Raw genomic sequence first — 16834 nt, 5'->3', positions numbered from 1 at the left:
AAAAAAAAAAAAAAAAAGAATGGATGGGGAGCTCAGCACTCGCAGTGACTGTTGGTGAACTTAGAGCCTGCTGCCTCTGGAATATATCAAGCTGTTTAGTGGGTGAGGTCATTCACTGATTAGATTTTTTAAACACTGCTGCATCATAAAGCCCTTTACACTGATTAAATACTTCATAGTATTGATTAACTTACTGCTGCTCCTTTCTGTCATAGCACCTTTTGCTCGTGCAGATTTTATGGTGTAGAAACATGAATCAGTTGTAGTGCATACCCCTCTGGAGTGGCCATGGGGGGGTATGATTCATTCCAGTTCATGGACAGGTAACAAAGGTATGCAGTGGCCAGGTGGCTGGCCCAGGTCATGCAGCTGCTATGCTGGAGCTGGGTCATTCCCGAGTTTCCTCTTGTTTGATGACATTTTGTTTATAGACACCACACTGCTCCTCTGCCTTGGATAGATCAGAAAAGTTGGACTTTTAGAGATGGATGGAAGCAGGACTTGAACTCTCTCCCTGCAGCAAGCCAAGTTCATTAAGCATTTGAGACACTTGTTTAGTTCAGTTTGTCTCTCCCTAAAAATTATCACTAGATGACTTTCTCATTGCTGTGTGCGTGTGTTTCAGATTTGCCTGTAACTTATGACCAGTGATAGTGGCTTTCTATTTATGGTAGTAATAGAAATTCTTCTTTAAAAAAAATTATTTTCAGTCAAAAGAGTGATGAGGTATATCAAAAACTAAGGAAATAAACAGTACAGGTGGCCTATATTCATGGCAAAAACCATGAAAAGTACATTCCAGTGGCTGAAATTTTGGAAACTCCGAATGAGGTGACCTTTGAGGTAAGTGTTTTAGGACACAATTGCCTCATAGCTCTGAGACTTACAATTCAATGCTCAGGTCATGAGACATTACTTGAGGCCACTATGTCTAATTTTTATTATAATTTTTATAATAATTTTATAATAAGTTCTTGACTGATACTCCCAAGGGAAGAAAGGATGAAAAACCAAAACGAAAAAATTATGTATTGTGCATTCACAGATTATAAAAAATTATGTTTTGACTTGAAAACAATGGTATCTGCATTGTTGCAGGAATCATAGTTACTTCTGACTCCATCCTGAGATTTCAACTTTATGATGAGATAATGTGTTTTATCGCCTATCTCATCATAAGCTCTTCTGTGGTTTTATACATTGTTCTGTTTATAAGAGAGAATGCTGAGTTCAGTGTGGAGAGCGTAGTTTGAGATACTTGGTTTTGCAGCAACTTTTTTACAGCAGATGTTTCTCCCCTCCCCTCTTATGTTGATGAAGGCAGCAAGAAGTGGTTACTTCAGCCCGAGCACTCTGCAGGGCTCCAAGAAACTGGCTCCCTGGGTCTCCTCTGGCCCGGCACAGAGGTCTATATGTGGTTTGGCTGCCCAGCCAGCTTCCTTCTGGACGTCGTGAGTCTATGATTTCAGGTGGAGTTGCAGACGTTTCCAAAGCCTATCTCTGGGCCCTACCGCTGGGTGATGTTTGAAAACCATAGTTTATTTGGCTTGCTGTGGCTATTTAATTCTATTTGGGATCAATTCATCTCCCTCAAATTTTAGGTGGTTGTGTAGAGCTCTGAATTATTTTCTTTATGTCCTCTTGTTTTTAGTCTTTTCCATTCAATTTTACAACTGTCAGGTTTGGATAAATATAATGCAGATTCTTCTTCCAAAAATAAGGTATTAAGAATAAACATACAAGGCCAGGCATGGTGACTCATACCTGTAATCCCAGCACTTTTGGCAGGCCAAGGCAGGTGGATCACCTGAGGTCAGGAGTTCGAGACCAGCCTGGCCAATATTGTGAAACCCATCTCTGCTAAAAATACAAAAATTAGCTGTTGTGTGGTGGTGCACACCTGTCATCATCTCAGCTACTCAGGAGGCTGAGGCAGGAGAATTGCTGGAACCTGAGGAGGTGGCAGTTGCAGTGAGCTGAGATTGTGCCATTGCACTCTAGCCTGGGCAACAACAGTGAGGCTCCATCTAAAAAAAAAAAAAGAATAAACACACAAACTTAAAATCTTTATTTGTGCACAAAGCAGTTGAAAGCCAGAATAATTATATTTAGAATTTTTTTTTTTGCAAAAAACTAGCCATGCTTGTTCTTTTTAGCGAAACACAGAAAATATTAATTCACAGCATAGAAAACTTTATCCTAAGAAAAAAGTCAAGAGATGATCTCATCAGAGTCTTTGTTGTATTGCCACACACTTACATAATATGACAATTACTTCTTTGTGAAAAATTGTCTACATTTCCCTTCTTAATATTTTTATGTGAGGACTTTTACCTCACAGCTGAGTTTTAAAATGGCTCTCACTTCCTTATTTCTATTATTTATTTAAGCCAGTCACTTTTCTCACTTTTTGTTTTGTTTTGTTTTGTTTTGAGACAGAGTCTTGCTCTGTCGCCCAGGCTGGAATGCAGTGGCTTGATCTCGGCTCCCTGCAACCTCCACCTCCTGGGTTCAAGTGGTTATCCCATCTCAGCCTCCCCCGTAGCTGGGACTACAGGTGTGTACCACTATGCTTGGCAAATTTTTGTATTTTTAGTAGAGACGGAGTTTTGTCATGTTGGCCAGGCTGGTCGTGAACTCTTGATCTTAGGTGATCCACCCACCTTGGCCTCCCAAAGTACTGAGATTACAGGTGTGAGCTACTATGACTGGCCTGTCATCCATATTTCTTTCTTTCCTTTTTTTTTTTTTTTTTTTGAGAAGGAATTGTGGTCTGTTGCCCCAGGCTGGAGTGCAGTGGCACGATCTTGGCTCACTACAGCCTCCGCCTCCCAGGTTCAAGTGATTCTTCCAACTCAGCCTCCCTACAAGCTGGGACTACAGGCGTGCACCACAACACCTGGCTAATTTTTTTTTTTTTTTTTGATAGAGATGGTGTTTTGCCATGTTGGCCAGGCTGGTCTCAAACTCCTGTCCTCAGGTGATCCGTCTGCTTTGGCCTCCCAAATTGCTGGGATTACAGGCACAAGCTACCGCACCAGGCCATATTTCTCACTTCTTTTTGAATTCGGCTGTATCCCTCACAGATGGATAATGCAAATTTGTGTCACACAAATGCTTTGACTTAGAGTTTTCTTTTCTTCACAAATAGTTACAAAATTGGTGGCAGCATCTCTCTGGATTTCTACTTTTATGAAGCTTGCTCAGGGGGAAGGAGTTGGGAAGAGGAGCAGTAGAAAGAAAACCACTTCCTTCTCACTCCACAGAAAAAGCTTGATTTTGTTTTTTTAGAAATTTGCCTTTTAAAAGATATGTCTTTATCCATTTCAATTTTCTGCATACATTTCTTTTTGTAGAGACGGGATCTTGCTTTGTGCCTTGGCCTCCCAAGTAGCTGGAGCTACGGACGCTGCCACCATGCCTGGCTGCAGCATGTCATGTGTTTGCTTTCACCAGGGATGCCCCTTTTTACCCTCAGCTCCTGGAAGTGAGCTCTCGTGCGGTGGAAATGGCATGACTGGCAATTAGGAGAGGACTGGATGTGGGAAAAGAAATGAGGATGGTTTTTGCGTCCTGAGCTGGAAACAACAAATGTGTTCACATTCTTTGCTCCTTTCTTGCTTCCAAGTCAGGTCCTTATTTGGCAGGGCCTTGACTCAAGTGAGGTGCCACATTTTAGGAGGCACCAAACTCCAAACAAAACATCCCTCAGTAATTAAGTTAAAAATACTTTAAAGTAATATTAAAAATATGGAAATGATGACAAAAGTGCATGATGAACAAACTATTCAGCATCTGGGATCAGATGTCTTGTGACTGTTGTTAAATGTATAAGGAGTATGAGGATTTCCAGTGAATACTGTGAAATGTTCGGTTAATCTCTTCACCTTGGTCTTTTTCCTTGGTGAATATTTGTAATAAAGAAGAAAATAATCAAGTTCAGAGAAGGATACAATCTTAAAGAAGTCATCAGAGTTTATCACCTGAGGTCAGGAGTTCAAGACCAGCCTGGCAACATGGTGAAACCGTCTCCACTAAAAATGCAAAAATTAGCTGGGCGTGATGGCACATGCCTGTAGTCCCAGCTGCTTGGGAGGCTGAGGCAGGAAAACCACTTGAACCTGGGAGGTGGAGGTTGCAGTGAGCCGAGATCGCGCCACTGCACTCCAACCTGGGTGACAGTGAGGAAAAAAGTCATCAGAATTAGTATACCAGATCTTGAAAATGAATTACATGAGCGTGGCTCCCTTAACCATCTTGAGTCCAAGTCTATTTTTTTACAAAGTTCTGAAAAAATCGATTATGGAGTCTATTTTTTGACAAGGTTCTGAAATTACTAACTCTCTGAATATGTCCCAAGGACCTTCTAAGTGCCGAGAACAGCGGCAGAACAGGGAAGAGCAAGAAGCAGCCTGTGGGTTTAGCTGGTGGCTTCTGGTCTGAGCATGTTGACTCTGAGGCCAGGCGTCCTGGCTGGGAGGGAGGGCCTGGAGTGGACTGCTGCTGACGGTCTGGAACCTCCAGTGCCCGCCCGCTGTAAACTATGAACTGTCTGAGACAGGTCTCAATTTAGAGACTCGTTTTGCCAAGGTTGAGGATGCACCAGGGGAAAAGACACACACGTCACAGTAGGATCCAAAAAGGGTTTTGACACCTTCATTTTTTAGAGGGGAAAGAGCAGACAGGAGGGGAAGGAGAAAAGAAAATGGGAGGGTCGTGGTGAGGTGAGTGGTTACATTCTTGTGAGGCTTTGATTTTCGCTCACTTAATCCACATGTGACATGTGAAAGGAAGGGTAGAGGGACGTCAATTATGTCTGTGTCTCTTGTTCAGTAATCTGCATTTTACATGGGATAAAGTAAACAGAGTAGAGGAAGAAGTCAAATGTGCATTTGTCTCAGGATGGCAGAAGGATGATTTCTGATCTTGCCTTTGTGCCATGCCTGCCAAGATGAGCTGTTAACTTACATTGTTAGGGTGAAGGAGGCCACCCGGGGAGACATGTGGCCTTTATCTTGCAGCGATCTGTATAGAAATAAAAAGAAAGTCAGCTTTTTGCATGACTGTTTCCCAGCTTAACTTTTCCCTTTGGCCGTAGTGAGTTTGGGGTCCTAGGATTTTATTTTCTTTTCACGTTTTGAAGTGAGCCTTGCAGTCATGGGTTTGGACATCTTGGGGAGGCTGATGGCAGAGCTTTAATCCCACAAGGAAGACCCAGACTAAGATTTCAAGAGGCAGAGATGCAGAGTGCACTAAGCCTTTGACACGGCTCTGACCAGAGTTCTGCCCCGTTCAACTCCCCCAGTGGAAAACCAGCTCTCAGATCCACCTGGCACCACAGGCACCTCCCCTCACTGCCCAGCCAGTCTCCCTGGCTTGCAGTCCGCCCACCGTTTAAAGGGAGGCTTGGGGCCTCTCCCTTTCTGTGCCTCCTGTGGCCTCCCCAGCTGCTCAGTGTCTCCTCCACTCTCCCTCTCCACGCGGGCAATGCTGAAGGCCCTTTCCCGGCTGATCCCTGCACTCAGCTTCCCTGCACACCCGCCCATCTCGGAACTGCCTAGTGCTCTGGAGCCAACCTCAGTTTCCTCATCTGTAACATGGATGGCAATATAAATTGTATATGGTTACATGTGGTTGATAGCTGAGATGAGTGACTGAGGCAAAGGTCTCACTTGTTGACATTTATTAAGCCAGCTTTAGGGTGCATCTGGAAGAACACAAGCCACAGACAGACACATCTGTGTCTCTTTTTCTAAAGAGGTTTTCAGGAGGCTCAGTATTTATACATTTCCTTAAAGGGGGGAAAGGCGTGGAAGAGGGGCAGGTGGGCTGTAAGGCGAATGATTACATTCTTGTGAGACTTTAGTTAGTGCCAGTAAATCTACATTTTATATAAGATAAGGTGAATGTTTGAAGAAGAATAAAAGGGCATGAAGGAAGAATCAGTTATGCAGACGTCTCTGGGCAGGTGAAGGAATGACTGATCTCATCTTTGTTCTGCACCTGGGAAGCTAAGCTTGTAATAGACGTGATCAGTATGGAATGGAACAGACTTCAGTTTTAAGCTAGAGTCAGATTGTAGACATGAAGTTCCAATGAGATGTTCTTGTTTATGGGATGCCAGCAAAGAATTCACTTAGGAATGATCTGTGGGGTAGCCCTTTTGGAGTCCTGAGGCTTTCACCATTCTGTGGGGTCTGACTGATGCCTAATGCTCCTAACAGCTGTTCCTGTGGAAGAGAGCATTGCCTGGCTTATCTGCTTGGCTTAACTTTCCCTTTTGCATAAGGAATTTGGGGTCCTGAGCTTTTTAAAAGTTTTCCTTTACATGGTTAAACGAGACTAAGTGTTTATCAAAGTGTGACATAGCAAGTGCTGACGGGAAAGGCAGACATCTTTTTCTTCTTCTCATTATCACTGTTACTGTCATGGATAAGCTACTTCTTGGCATCTGGTTCTCCCTTGGCTTTGGGGCGCCTCCTCATGTGCTTATTCTTAGAAGTCAGTGTCTTGTCCTGGGCTCACTGTTGTTCTGTTTGACTCCCTCTGTGGGCTGCGGACTCAGCAGCAGAGCTCTATCCCCTGGTTATCCATTGTCTTCTGAAGAAATGATGACGATAGTGATGGAGCCACTTTGGTTAACGTTTGTTAAGTATGAATCCTCCCCGCAGCTGTGTGTGCTATTCTCTCCAGTGCACAGCATCTGGTCCTTAATCAAAGATGAGTGCTTGTGGCCCCAAGGGACATGGGGCTGCTGAAATTAAGGAAGGAACTTCAAGTAGTGGACAAGCAACAGCACCTCCATGGGGAAAGGTGAAAAGTTGGATAGGGACTGGCTGAGAAAACGCCATCAGAATAGCAAGAGGGGGTCATTGTTGAAGAGCACAGCTTCAGGCAAGTCTTTGAAATCAAAGCCAGATTTCAAGGAAGTCGGAAGGAGCAGATGGAGAGGAAGTGGAGAGATTTCCATATGGTGCATGTATTTTTTTTAATTAAGGATTTTGGTGTTAAATGGAAGTGGTACTTGATGGCCTAGCAAGATGAAGCAAAGTTTGTTTCTAAAGATAGAGGGACATGGGTTCAGTTTTAAAGAGAAAGAAAGTAAGTTGTGAGAGGTTGAGAAGCTGGACATGATGGGCCCAGAGACCCAGGGAGCAGGGTCTTGGAGAGCAGCGGGTCTTGGAGAGCAGCAGGTCTTTCTGCTCAGGAGCTCGCTGGTGCTGACATGAGGATGTCATGAGACATGTCCCCTGGCTTCCTGCTTTGCTTCTGGGCTGTCATTAGTCTGCTTTGTGGTATTGTCTGAGAAATGAAATCCTAAGCTCCCAGCCAAATGAATGGACCCCCTCTTGGCCAAGGGGCACCCAGAGAAACCTTAGAACTGAGTCCTGGCCGTGACAGGAGGGGGAATATGCTGCATGAGACCCCCCACCTTGACGACACTGTCAGGCTCTCCTCCCTGCGGGCTAGAAGCTCCCTACTTATTTCAGCAGCCGCCTGATGTTGTTCCTCCTTTTTGTGGTTTTGATCAAACAACTAACCAGCATTCTCTTCCTGATACGAAGCCACCGACCTTGGAGTGGTTCTGGTGAGTCATGCAGTTCGGGTTGTCATGTCCTCAGCTTCACCTTTTGACGTCACATGGCCAGAAACTCCACCCTTGGGTCATGCTCATGCCACCATTTTTTAAACATGGGTCCCACAGAGAGGCATGAAGCTCAGTGTCCATGTGCATGTTACTCCTTTCATAAATATTCATGACTCCTCCTAGAGCTTATTGAATATGCATATTTGGCAACCTCATTGAGTATAAATCCCTGTCTTATTCTTCCCACCCTTGAAGTTCCTGTTTCTGGCTTCTGGCCAGAGGCTACACTTCCCAGCCTATATAAGGGCCACTTGCAGGGTGCAGCCCTTTCTGAGAAATAAAGCTCTTCTTTCCACATATATGAACCTCATCATTCTTCAGTTGACATGTTCTTATCCCATGTAGAAGGAAGTATCTTAGCATTTATTGAGCGTCAACTTTGTATTAGGCTCTGGGCTGTCTTATATGATCTTCACAATAATTTTCAAATGTATTAATTTATTCATTTATACCTTTCATTTTTAAAATATGCCTTTTTAGTCAAGCAGCTCAAAAACATATAAAAAGATGTTTATTAAAAAATTTCTCTCCTATGCCTATTTCCCATCCATCCAGTTCTCCCACTTCCCAGTATTTAAATATTTTTGTTATTTTCTTGTGTATACATTCCAAAATTGTAAGCATATGAAATAAACATAAAATGTTATTTATCTTTTTATGTCTAAATTATAGATTCTATATACACAGTTTTACACCTTGGTTTATTTCACTTAAATTTGACCTGGGAAATCGTTGCATATCACTTCCCAGAGAGCAGCCTCATTCTATTGTACAGTTGCATAGTTTTGACTGGATTGAATGGATACACTAGATTTTTTAACCCTTTGTCATATAAGTAGATGTTTGAGTAGTTGGCAGTCGTTGTATATTTTGTACACATATTTTCCCGCATGTGAACATGCATTTGTAGGATACATTCCCAGAAGTGAAGTTGCTAGGATAAGGGTATATTTATTTGCAGTTTTAAGTGATTATTACCAATGCCTACCTTTAGGGTTACACCAGTTCACACAATCATCAGCAATATATTAGAGGCCTGTTTCTCTGCACCTTTGCCAACAGAGCATGTTTTCAGTTTTTTAAAGGTTTTTGTCACCTCCTGGGAAAAAAAGTTAAATAGAGTTATTTTGAGTTGTACTTATTTTTATTATGGGTGAGATTTACTATCTTTCCACAGATTTATGAGCTGTTTGTATTTGCTTTTCCTTGACTGTCTGTTCTTACTCTTTTTCTCTTTTCCAGGTGGATCACTGGTCATCTTGTAGATGATGTGATCAAATCTATCAGTTTTTGCTTTTGGGACTTCTGCATTTACAGTTACAGTTAGGGAGTATCTTTCAAAATTATAAAGAAATTCCTCCAGATGTTCTCTTCTATTATTTTCAGAAAGTCCTTTTTTCCAACAAGGCAAAATACCCAAATTATTTATCTTTGAAATTTATCCTGTGGTGATATGAGTTATGAATACAATTTTCTCCCCTAAATAGTTACCCAATTCCAGTATCATTTCTTGCATAATCTATCTTTTACTCACTGATTTGAAATGCTGCCTTTACTATACACTGAATTTCTGTTTGCATTTGGGTCTAGTTTTGGATTCATTAATCTGATTAATTGGTTTGATTTCCTGTTCTTTTAACCATTATTCTTTTAATTAATCTATTAATTTTGGGGCCTTTCTACATGTATCCTTATATGATAGAACTTCCCACTCCCCTCCAATTTTCTTGGTACTACTTTTTTGCTAATTTTTTCGCTTTAGCTTTGTAATCAAGCTTGTCTAGCTTTTCGAAATGTGGTATTTTTTATTGTGATCATACTACATTTATACATTTCAGAGCATTGGCATGTTTATGGTGTTGAGTTTCCCTGTCCTAATCCTGGCATATCTTCCATTTATTCAAGACTTCTTTTGTGTCTGTAGTTTCTGTAGTTTTCTTCAGAAAACTTTATTAACCTTATTGATGGTTATTCCTGGATCTTTTTTATTTCTACTGTAAATAGGATCTGATTATTTGTAGCCTATAGTAATTATTTGCAAATAGCCATCTGTGATATTATAATAAATATAATAGAAAATTATTGTTTTATTAATATAACTATATTGATATAATATTTTACTAAAATACGTAATATTATAAAAATATGATGTAATAGAAAAGTTTGGTCTTTGACCCCTTTTCCTGACACACAACCTAAAAATCCTCAGTCTCCACAATGATGTCTTTTGTATTTTAATGACTGACTGATGGGTGGCAGCTCCTAGGTAGCTCCAGGATGGGGCTGGTCACCAGAAAGACCAAGGTATTACTAGAGGATTGGGACCGTCAGCCCATCCCCACCCTCCAGGGAGGGGAGAGAGGATGAAGGTTAAGTTGATCACCAGTGGCCAATGATGTAATCAATTATGCCCACATACTAAAGTTCATAAAAACCCAAAGGGCTGGGGTCTGAGAGCTTCTGGATAAACACATGGAGGTTCTTGGAGGGCTGCATCCCTGGGAAGGGCATGGAAGCTCCATGTCTCTTCCCCCATACCTTGCCCTATGCATCTCTTCATCTGTATCCTTTCTAATAAATGCTGTATAATAAAGCAGTAAAGGTAAGTAAGTGTTTCCTTGAGTTCTGTAAGCTGCTCTAACTAGTTAATCAAACCCAAGAAGTAGGTTTTGGGAATCCTGTTTATAGCTGGTCGGCCAGAAGCATAGGTCACAAGTTGGGGACAGTCCTGGGGACCGAACCAGCAACCTGTGGGATCTGACACTGTCTCCAGGTAGGGAGGGTCAGATTGAGTTGAACTGGAGGACACCCAGGGGATCTCCATAAAGAACTGCTTGCTTGCTTGCTTGGTGTGTGGGGAATCCCCCTCCCCACATTTGCTCACAGAAGACTTCTGTGTTGATTGCTGTGTTGTGAGAGCAGAGGAAAAAGTTTGACTATTTTTCCACACCATTATTTTATCTTTTCTTTTACAAAAAAAAGAAAAAAACCCTCTAGTTTCTATTAGCTAGTACCTCCAGTACAGTGTTAAAATGTGGTGGTGATGGAAGTACTCATGTCTTCTTCTGAGTCTTGCTTCTAGTGTTTATTAAACATCAGTATAACTAATTTTAATAATGAATTTCTAATGTTGAACTACTTTTTCATTTCCCAAATAAACAGCACTTGATTATGTTTCACTCTTAGTTAATGTTGGATTATTCTTGTAATGCTTTATGATTTTTCCACTGAATATTACCAGTGAACAGTACACTTTTTGTTTGCTCTTTTTTAGGCTTTAGTATCAATGCTACTTTTACTTCTTGTAAAAATTTGGAGCTTTCTGTTTTTTTTTTTTTCCTAGAGAAGTATAAGAAGCTTTAGAATTGCCTTTTATTAAAAGAATTTTTATTTAGAGACAAAATCTTGCAATCTTGCTATCTTGCCCAGGCTGGTTTTGAACTCCTGGGCTCAAGAGATCTTCCTGCCTCAGCCTCCAGAGTAGCTGTGACTACAGGTGTGTGCCATAGCACCTGACAGATGGCTTTAGAATTGTGAGTAGTAGTTGACTACTCCAAAGAAACTGGCTACTCTTTATAGGGGTGGGTAGCCTTTGATAATCTTCTCTATTTTTTCCTGTGGAAGTCAGTTCAGATAGCTTTGGTACAACAAATTTTGGTAAATTATACTTTCTTAGAAAATTCATTTCATTCAGAATTTAAAATTTATTTGTATCATGGTGAGCAAAACATTCTTTTTTGGGTTGAATTTTTAAAAAGTATTTTTTAGAGAAATTTTAAGTTCATAGCAAAATTGAGCAGACGCTACAAAAATTTTCTTATATACCTCACCCTCACATAACCAGCCTACTCCGCTATCAACATCCCGCACTGCAGTGGTATATTTGTTACAATTAATGAACCCACACTGAAACATCATCACTAAAAGTTGATAGTTTATGGTGGAGTTCAGTCTTGGTGTTGCATATTCTGTGGGTTTGGACAAATGTTTAGTGACCTGTTCACCATTAGAGTATCATACACAGTAGCTTCACTGCTCTAAAAATCCTCTGTGCCTCACCTATTCATCTCTCCCCCTCTCAACCTGTGGCAGCCACTGGTTCTCATTGTCTCCATAGTTTTGCCTTTTCCAGAATGTCATATGGTTGAAATTGTACAGTACGTAGCCTTTCAGAATGGCTTCTTTCATTTAGTAATATGTGTTTAAGGTTTCCCCGTGGCTTTCTGTGGCTTCACAGCTCATTTCTCTTTGGCGCTGAATAACATTTCATTATCTGGATGTACCACAGTTTATTTATCCACTCTTCTACTGAAAGACATGAGGTAGTTACTTCCAAATATTGGCAAATATGAATAAATCTACTATAAATGTCCATAAGTAGGTTTTCGCATGGTTATAAGTTTTTAACTTTTTTCAGTAAATACCAACGAGCACAATGCTGGATTATATGCTAAGAGTATGTTTAGCTTTTTTGATACTCTGTCAAACTGTCTTCTGAAGTGACTGTACCATGTTGCATTCCCACCATCAATAAATGAGAATTCTGTTGCTGTTCATCCTTGCCAGCATTTGGTATTGCCAGTACTCTGGATTTCGACCATTCTAATAGGTGTGTAGTGGTATCTCATTGTTTTAATTTTCATTTTCCTGATGAACTGTAATGTGAAGCATCTTTTCATATGCTTATTTGCCATCTCTATATCTTTGAGAGACTGTTAAAGTCTTTGTCCTATTTTTAAATTGGGTTGTTTGTTTTCTTATTTTTGAATTTTAACAATTCTTTGTATGTTTTGAATAAGAGTCTTTTATCAGATGTGTCTTTTGAAAATATTTTTTTTCCCAGTATGTGGCTTGTGTTCTCATTTCTCTTGGCATTGTCTTTCACACGGCAGAAGTCTTTGATTTTAATGAAGTCTAGCTTATCAATTATTTCTTTTATGGATCATGCCATTAGTGTTGAATCTAAGAAATTGTTGCCATTCCCAAGATCATCTCCTGTGTTATTTTCTGGAAGTTTTATAGTTTGTGTTTTATATTGAGCTCTATGATCTATTTAGAGTTAATTTTTGTGAAAGGTGTAAGATACGTGTCTAGGTTTATTTATTTTTGCATGAGCATACCTAGTAGTTCCAGCACAATTTGTTGAAAAGACTGTCTGCTCCATTTTATTGCCTTTACTCCTTTGTCAAAGATCAATTGACTATATTTATGTCAGTCTCTTTCTGGGATTTCTATCATGTTCTCTTGTTCTGTTTGTCTGTTTTTCATCAATGATACACTGTCTTGATTACTGTAGATTTATAATAAGTCTTGAAGTCAGGTAGTGCTAGCACACTGAATTTGTTCTTCTTCACTATTATGTTGGATGCTCTGAGTGTTTTGCTTCTCCTTGTAAATTTTAGAATCAGTTTGTTAATTCCCACAGAATAACTTGCTGGGATTTTGATTGGGATGGCATTGAGTCTGTTGATGAAGTTGGGAAAAACTGACATCTTGACAATATTGAGTATTCCTATCCATGAACATGGACCATCTGTTTAATTTATGTAGTTTCTTTTTTATTTCTTTCATCAGAGTTTTGTAGTTTTCTTCATACAGATCTTGTTTGATTTATATTTAAGTATTTTGTTTTGGGGAGTGATAACTTAAATGATACTATATTTTAAATTTCATATTTCACTTGTTCTTTGCTATAAGAAAGCACTTAACTTTACTATATTAACTTTGTGTCCTAGAATGTTGCTATAGTTGCTTATTAGTTTCAGAATTATATTGATTCTTCTGGATTTTCCCTATCTGTGCACAAAGAAGACAGTTTTATTTCTTCTTTCCAAATCAGTATGCCTTTTATTTCCTTTTCTTTTCTTGTCTTATTGCACTAGCTAGGGCTTATAATACAATGTTGAAAAGTGGTGGTGAGAAGGATGCCCTTGCCTTGTTTCTGATCTTAGCAGGAAAGATTCTCATTTCTCATCAATTGTGATACAAGTTGAGGAAGTTTCTCTTAACTCTTTCTTTTCTGAGAATGGGTTGAATTTTACTTGATAGATTTATCTGAAAAGTTTTTAATTGATAAACTTAGCTCATTTACATTATTTATGTGACAATTACATTTTGTCTAAGTTATGTCACATTTTATGTTTTCTGTTTTTATAGTTTTCAAGTCTTTTTCATTATGTGACTTACGCTTTCATGTTTTGTCTGAGTTCTGTCATTTTATGTTTTCTGTTTTTATAGTTTTTAAAATGATCTCTTATGGGGGCTATTTTAAGTTGATGTTATATTTTTTATATTTGTGAATGTTTGTACTTTTTCTAATAGTAACCTTTTTGATTATAACTTTAGGGAATGTCTTCAGTCCTCTGGTTCATTAGAGGGAAGCTTCCATCATGACCACTGGTGTTGAGTACATGTTCTCTTCCTTCCTCTCCCCTCACAGCACTCTCTTGTGTCATACTGTTAGATATGCTCATATGTATATTTACCATCATACTGTTAGATATGCTTATATGTATATTACTTTTTTCATCATATTTCAATGATAGCTTTTGATTCTCAGTCACTAGGGCTAAGGCAGTCAGTGACATTATCCTGTCTCCTACCATCTTTTGCTGCTCTCCCCCATCACTGCAATTTTTGCTGGTTGTATGATTTTTACGTTGTCACTAATTATTACATTTAGATTTGATTACTTTAATCATCACATTTGTTTTAATCTTAGTTTTATAGTTAAATGAATTCAATTGCCAGTTCTTATGCTTTTATTTTCCTCATTGTCTCTTGAATTCATTGGGACAAGAGTTCCTGAATGCCTGTGCATTCAAAACTGTCAGTCAGTGGTCATTTTACTTAAAGGAATGCCTGGCTGGGTATAAATTCTTGGCTTATGCTTTATTTGCTTAAGTATTTTAAGTATTTTGAAGCAGTAACATATGGATTTATGGCATAGAGTATTACTTTGAAGAAATACGTGGCTAGCTTAGTACAATTCCTTCTTATAGTTGACTTGATTTTTTTTTTTTTTTTGCCTAATTACTCAGTCTGTGTAGTGTTACTATAAAGTACTACCTGAGGCTGGGTAATTTACAAAGAAAAGAGGTTTATTTGGCTCACAGTTCTACAGGCTGTACAAGAAGCATGGTGTCAGCATCTGCTTCTGGTAAGGGCCTAGGAAGCTTCCACTCATGGCAGAAGGTGTAGTGGAGCTGGCATGTGTGGAGATCACATGGTGAGAGAGGAAGCAAGAGAGTGCAGGGAGGTAACTAACGGAGTGAGAACTCATGAGGGAGGGCATTAATCTATTAATGAGATTCCAACCCCATTGCCCAGATACCTCCTAATAGGCAATATTGGGAATCAGATTTCAGCATGAGGCTTGGAGGAGTCAAATAGTCAAACCATAACCCTAGGCCAAGGAGTTGTCCTTTATCTTTAAGGTCAGATTTATTAAGTTCAATTTTACTGCGATATGCCTGGTTGTTGACTGTTTTGGGTCCATTTTGGAATGGCCTGGGTACCTTTTCAGTATGTAGATTTAAATCTTGTATTTAGGACGTTTTTCTTGAATAATACCTTTAAATATTTGTTTCATTCTATTGCTTGTTTTTATTTTTTAGGGATTCCTTGTATGCATATTTTGACTCTCATTTGTCATGCTTCCAAACCTACCATTTCCCCCCCAATCCTCTTTTTCTTTTACCTCAGTTTCAATGTCTAGGCTTTTCTAATCCATTCCTCTGTCCCTTTTTTTTTGATTCTGTAATACCTATTCTGTATTATGCTAATTTAAAATTTATCTTCATTTCTGTGACTTTTTCCCCTAAGTATTTTTTTCCCTGATTTCTTCTAGTTCATATTCTACCTTTTCTTTTTTTTCTCACTATTTTTTCCTTGAGTTCTTATATTTGTGCTTCGTGGTACTTCCCTTCCTCTCTCCATTCCTCCCTCCTCTCCTCCTCCCTTTCCCTCTCTCTTTCAAAGTGATTGCCTCATTAAGTTTTACAAAATGGCAAAATTTTGGTCACAAATTTCATCTTCTCCTTAGCAACATTCTAGGGAGTATTCTTTGTCTATTGGTAAGTTTTATGGCTTTCTTTCACATTTTTTCATATAATAACTTAATTGCTTTTCCAATTCCCTTTTTATTACTCATCATTGAGTGAGCTGGGTTTTCCAAGGCCAGCTTTATTCAAGAGATACTGTGGTATGGAGAAGCTTCCAACCAAGATGGCTTTCTAGGCTTTACAACCCAGAACCTCTCTCTATCTCTGATGCATTAGAGAGCGAGCAGTTTCCTACAGATATAATTCATCTCTGAGATTTTTTTTAAATGGTCTTGCCTTGGATTCTTTGAGATGTCAGAAGTCTTGGAGGGCTGCAGTCCAGTTTGTGCACTCATACATGCAATTATGGACTAGAGCCATGTCCTTCAGGGTGTGTTCTTCACCTTCAAGCATGCTTTCACTGGTGGTGCTTAGATTCATTCATTTCTCTGTGTTTCTCTTTGAAGTTTCTGTCCAATCTCAGTTGCCTCTGGTAGACCTTACAGATACTTTGAATTCTGGAGATTATCCCTGTCTCCTAGTTCCGTAGAAAATGGAGTTCAAAAATTCCATGAAACTTTTGCCATTGTCTTTTTGCTTTCGTTTGATATCCAGAGGAAAGGAAAAAGTTCTGTTTATCCATTTCGTCACAGATAAGGAAAGTGGTTTCATAAGGGTTAAGCAGCTTGATCAGTGTCACCCAGCAAGGGCAGAATGATTTTCAATATTGAGTTTAAAAGTCAGCTAGGGGCAGTGGCTCACACCTGTAATATCAGAAATTTGGGAAGCCAAGGTGGTAGGATTGCTTGAAGCCAAGGAGTTCAAGACCAGCCTGGTCAACATAGCAAAATCTTGTCTTTACAAAAAGTTAAAAAAAAAAAAATAGCCAAGTGTGGTGGCACGCACCTGTAGTCCCAGTTACTTGGGAGCTGAGGCAAGAGTTTGAGGCTGAAGTGAGCTATGATTGTGCCACTGCTCTCCAGCCTGGGTGACAACACGAGGCCATATCTAAAAACAAGAAAAGTTCATGCTGTTTCACTATATTATGGTGTTTCTTCAGTGCTGGAGATACAGTCATAGTGGAGAGCAGTTACAGAGTCAAAGCAACTTTAGTCTTACTGGATATTTGTTAGAGGTAGATGTA

General features: G+C 39.6%; 1 protein-coding gene across 8 annotated transcripts in view; it reads left to right on the top strand.

The window, feature by feature from the left end:
- Window positions 1–16834, top strand: part of LDLRAD4 (low density lipoprotein receptor class A domain containing 4) — a 414465-nt gene that overhangs the window by 97409 nt on the left and 300222 nt on the right. The window lies entirely within an intron of this gene.

Source organism: Cebus imitator, unplaced genomic scaffold, assembly GCF_001604975.1.
Source record: "Cebus imitator isolate Cc_AM_T3 unplaced genomic scaffold, Cebus_imitator-1.0 Scaffold242, whole genome shotgun sequence".
NCBI classification, from domain to species: Eukaryota; Metazoa; Chordata; class Mammalia; order Primates; family Cebidae; genus Cebus; species Cebus imitator.
Note: the sequence above shows the minus strand (reverse complement) of the source record. Positions and strands in the feature narration are given on the sequence as shown.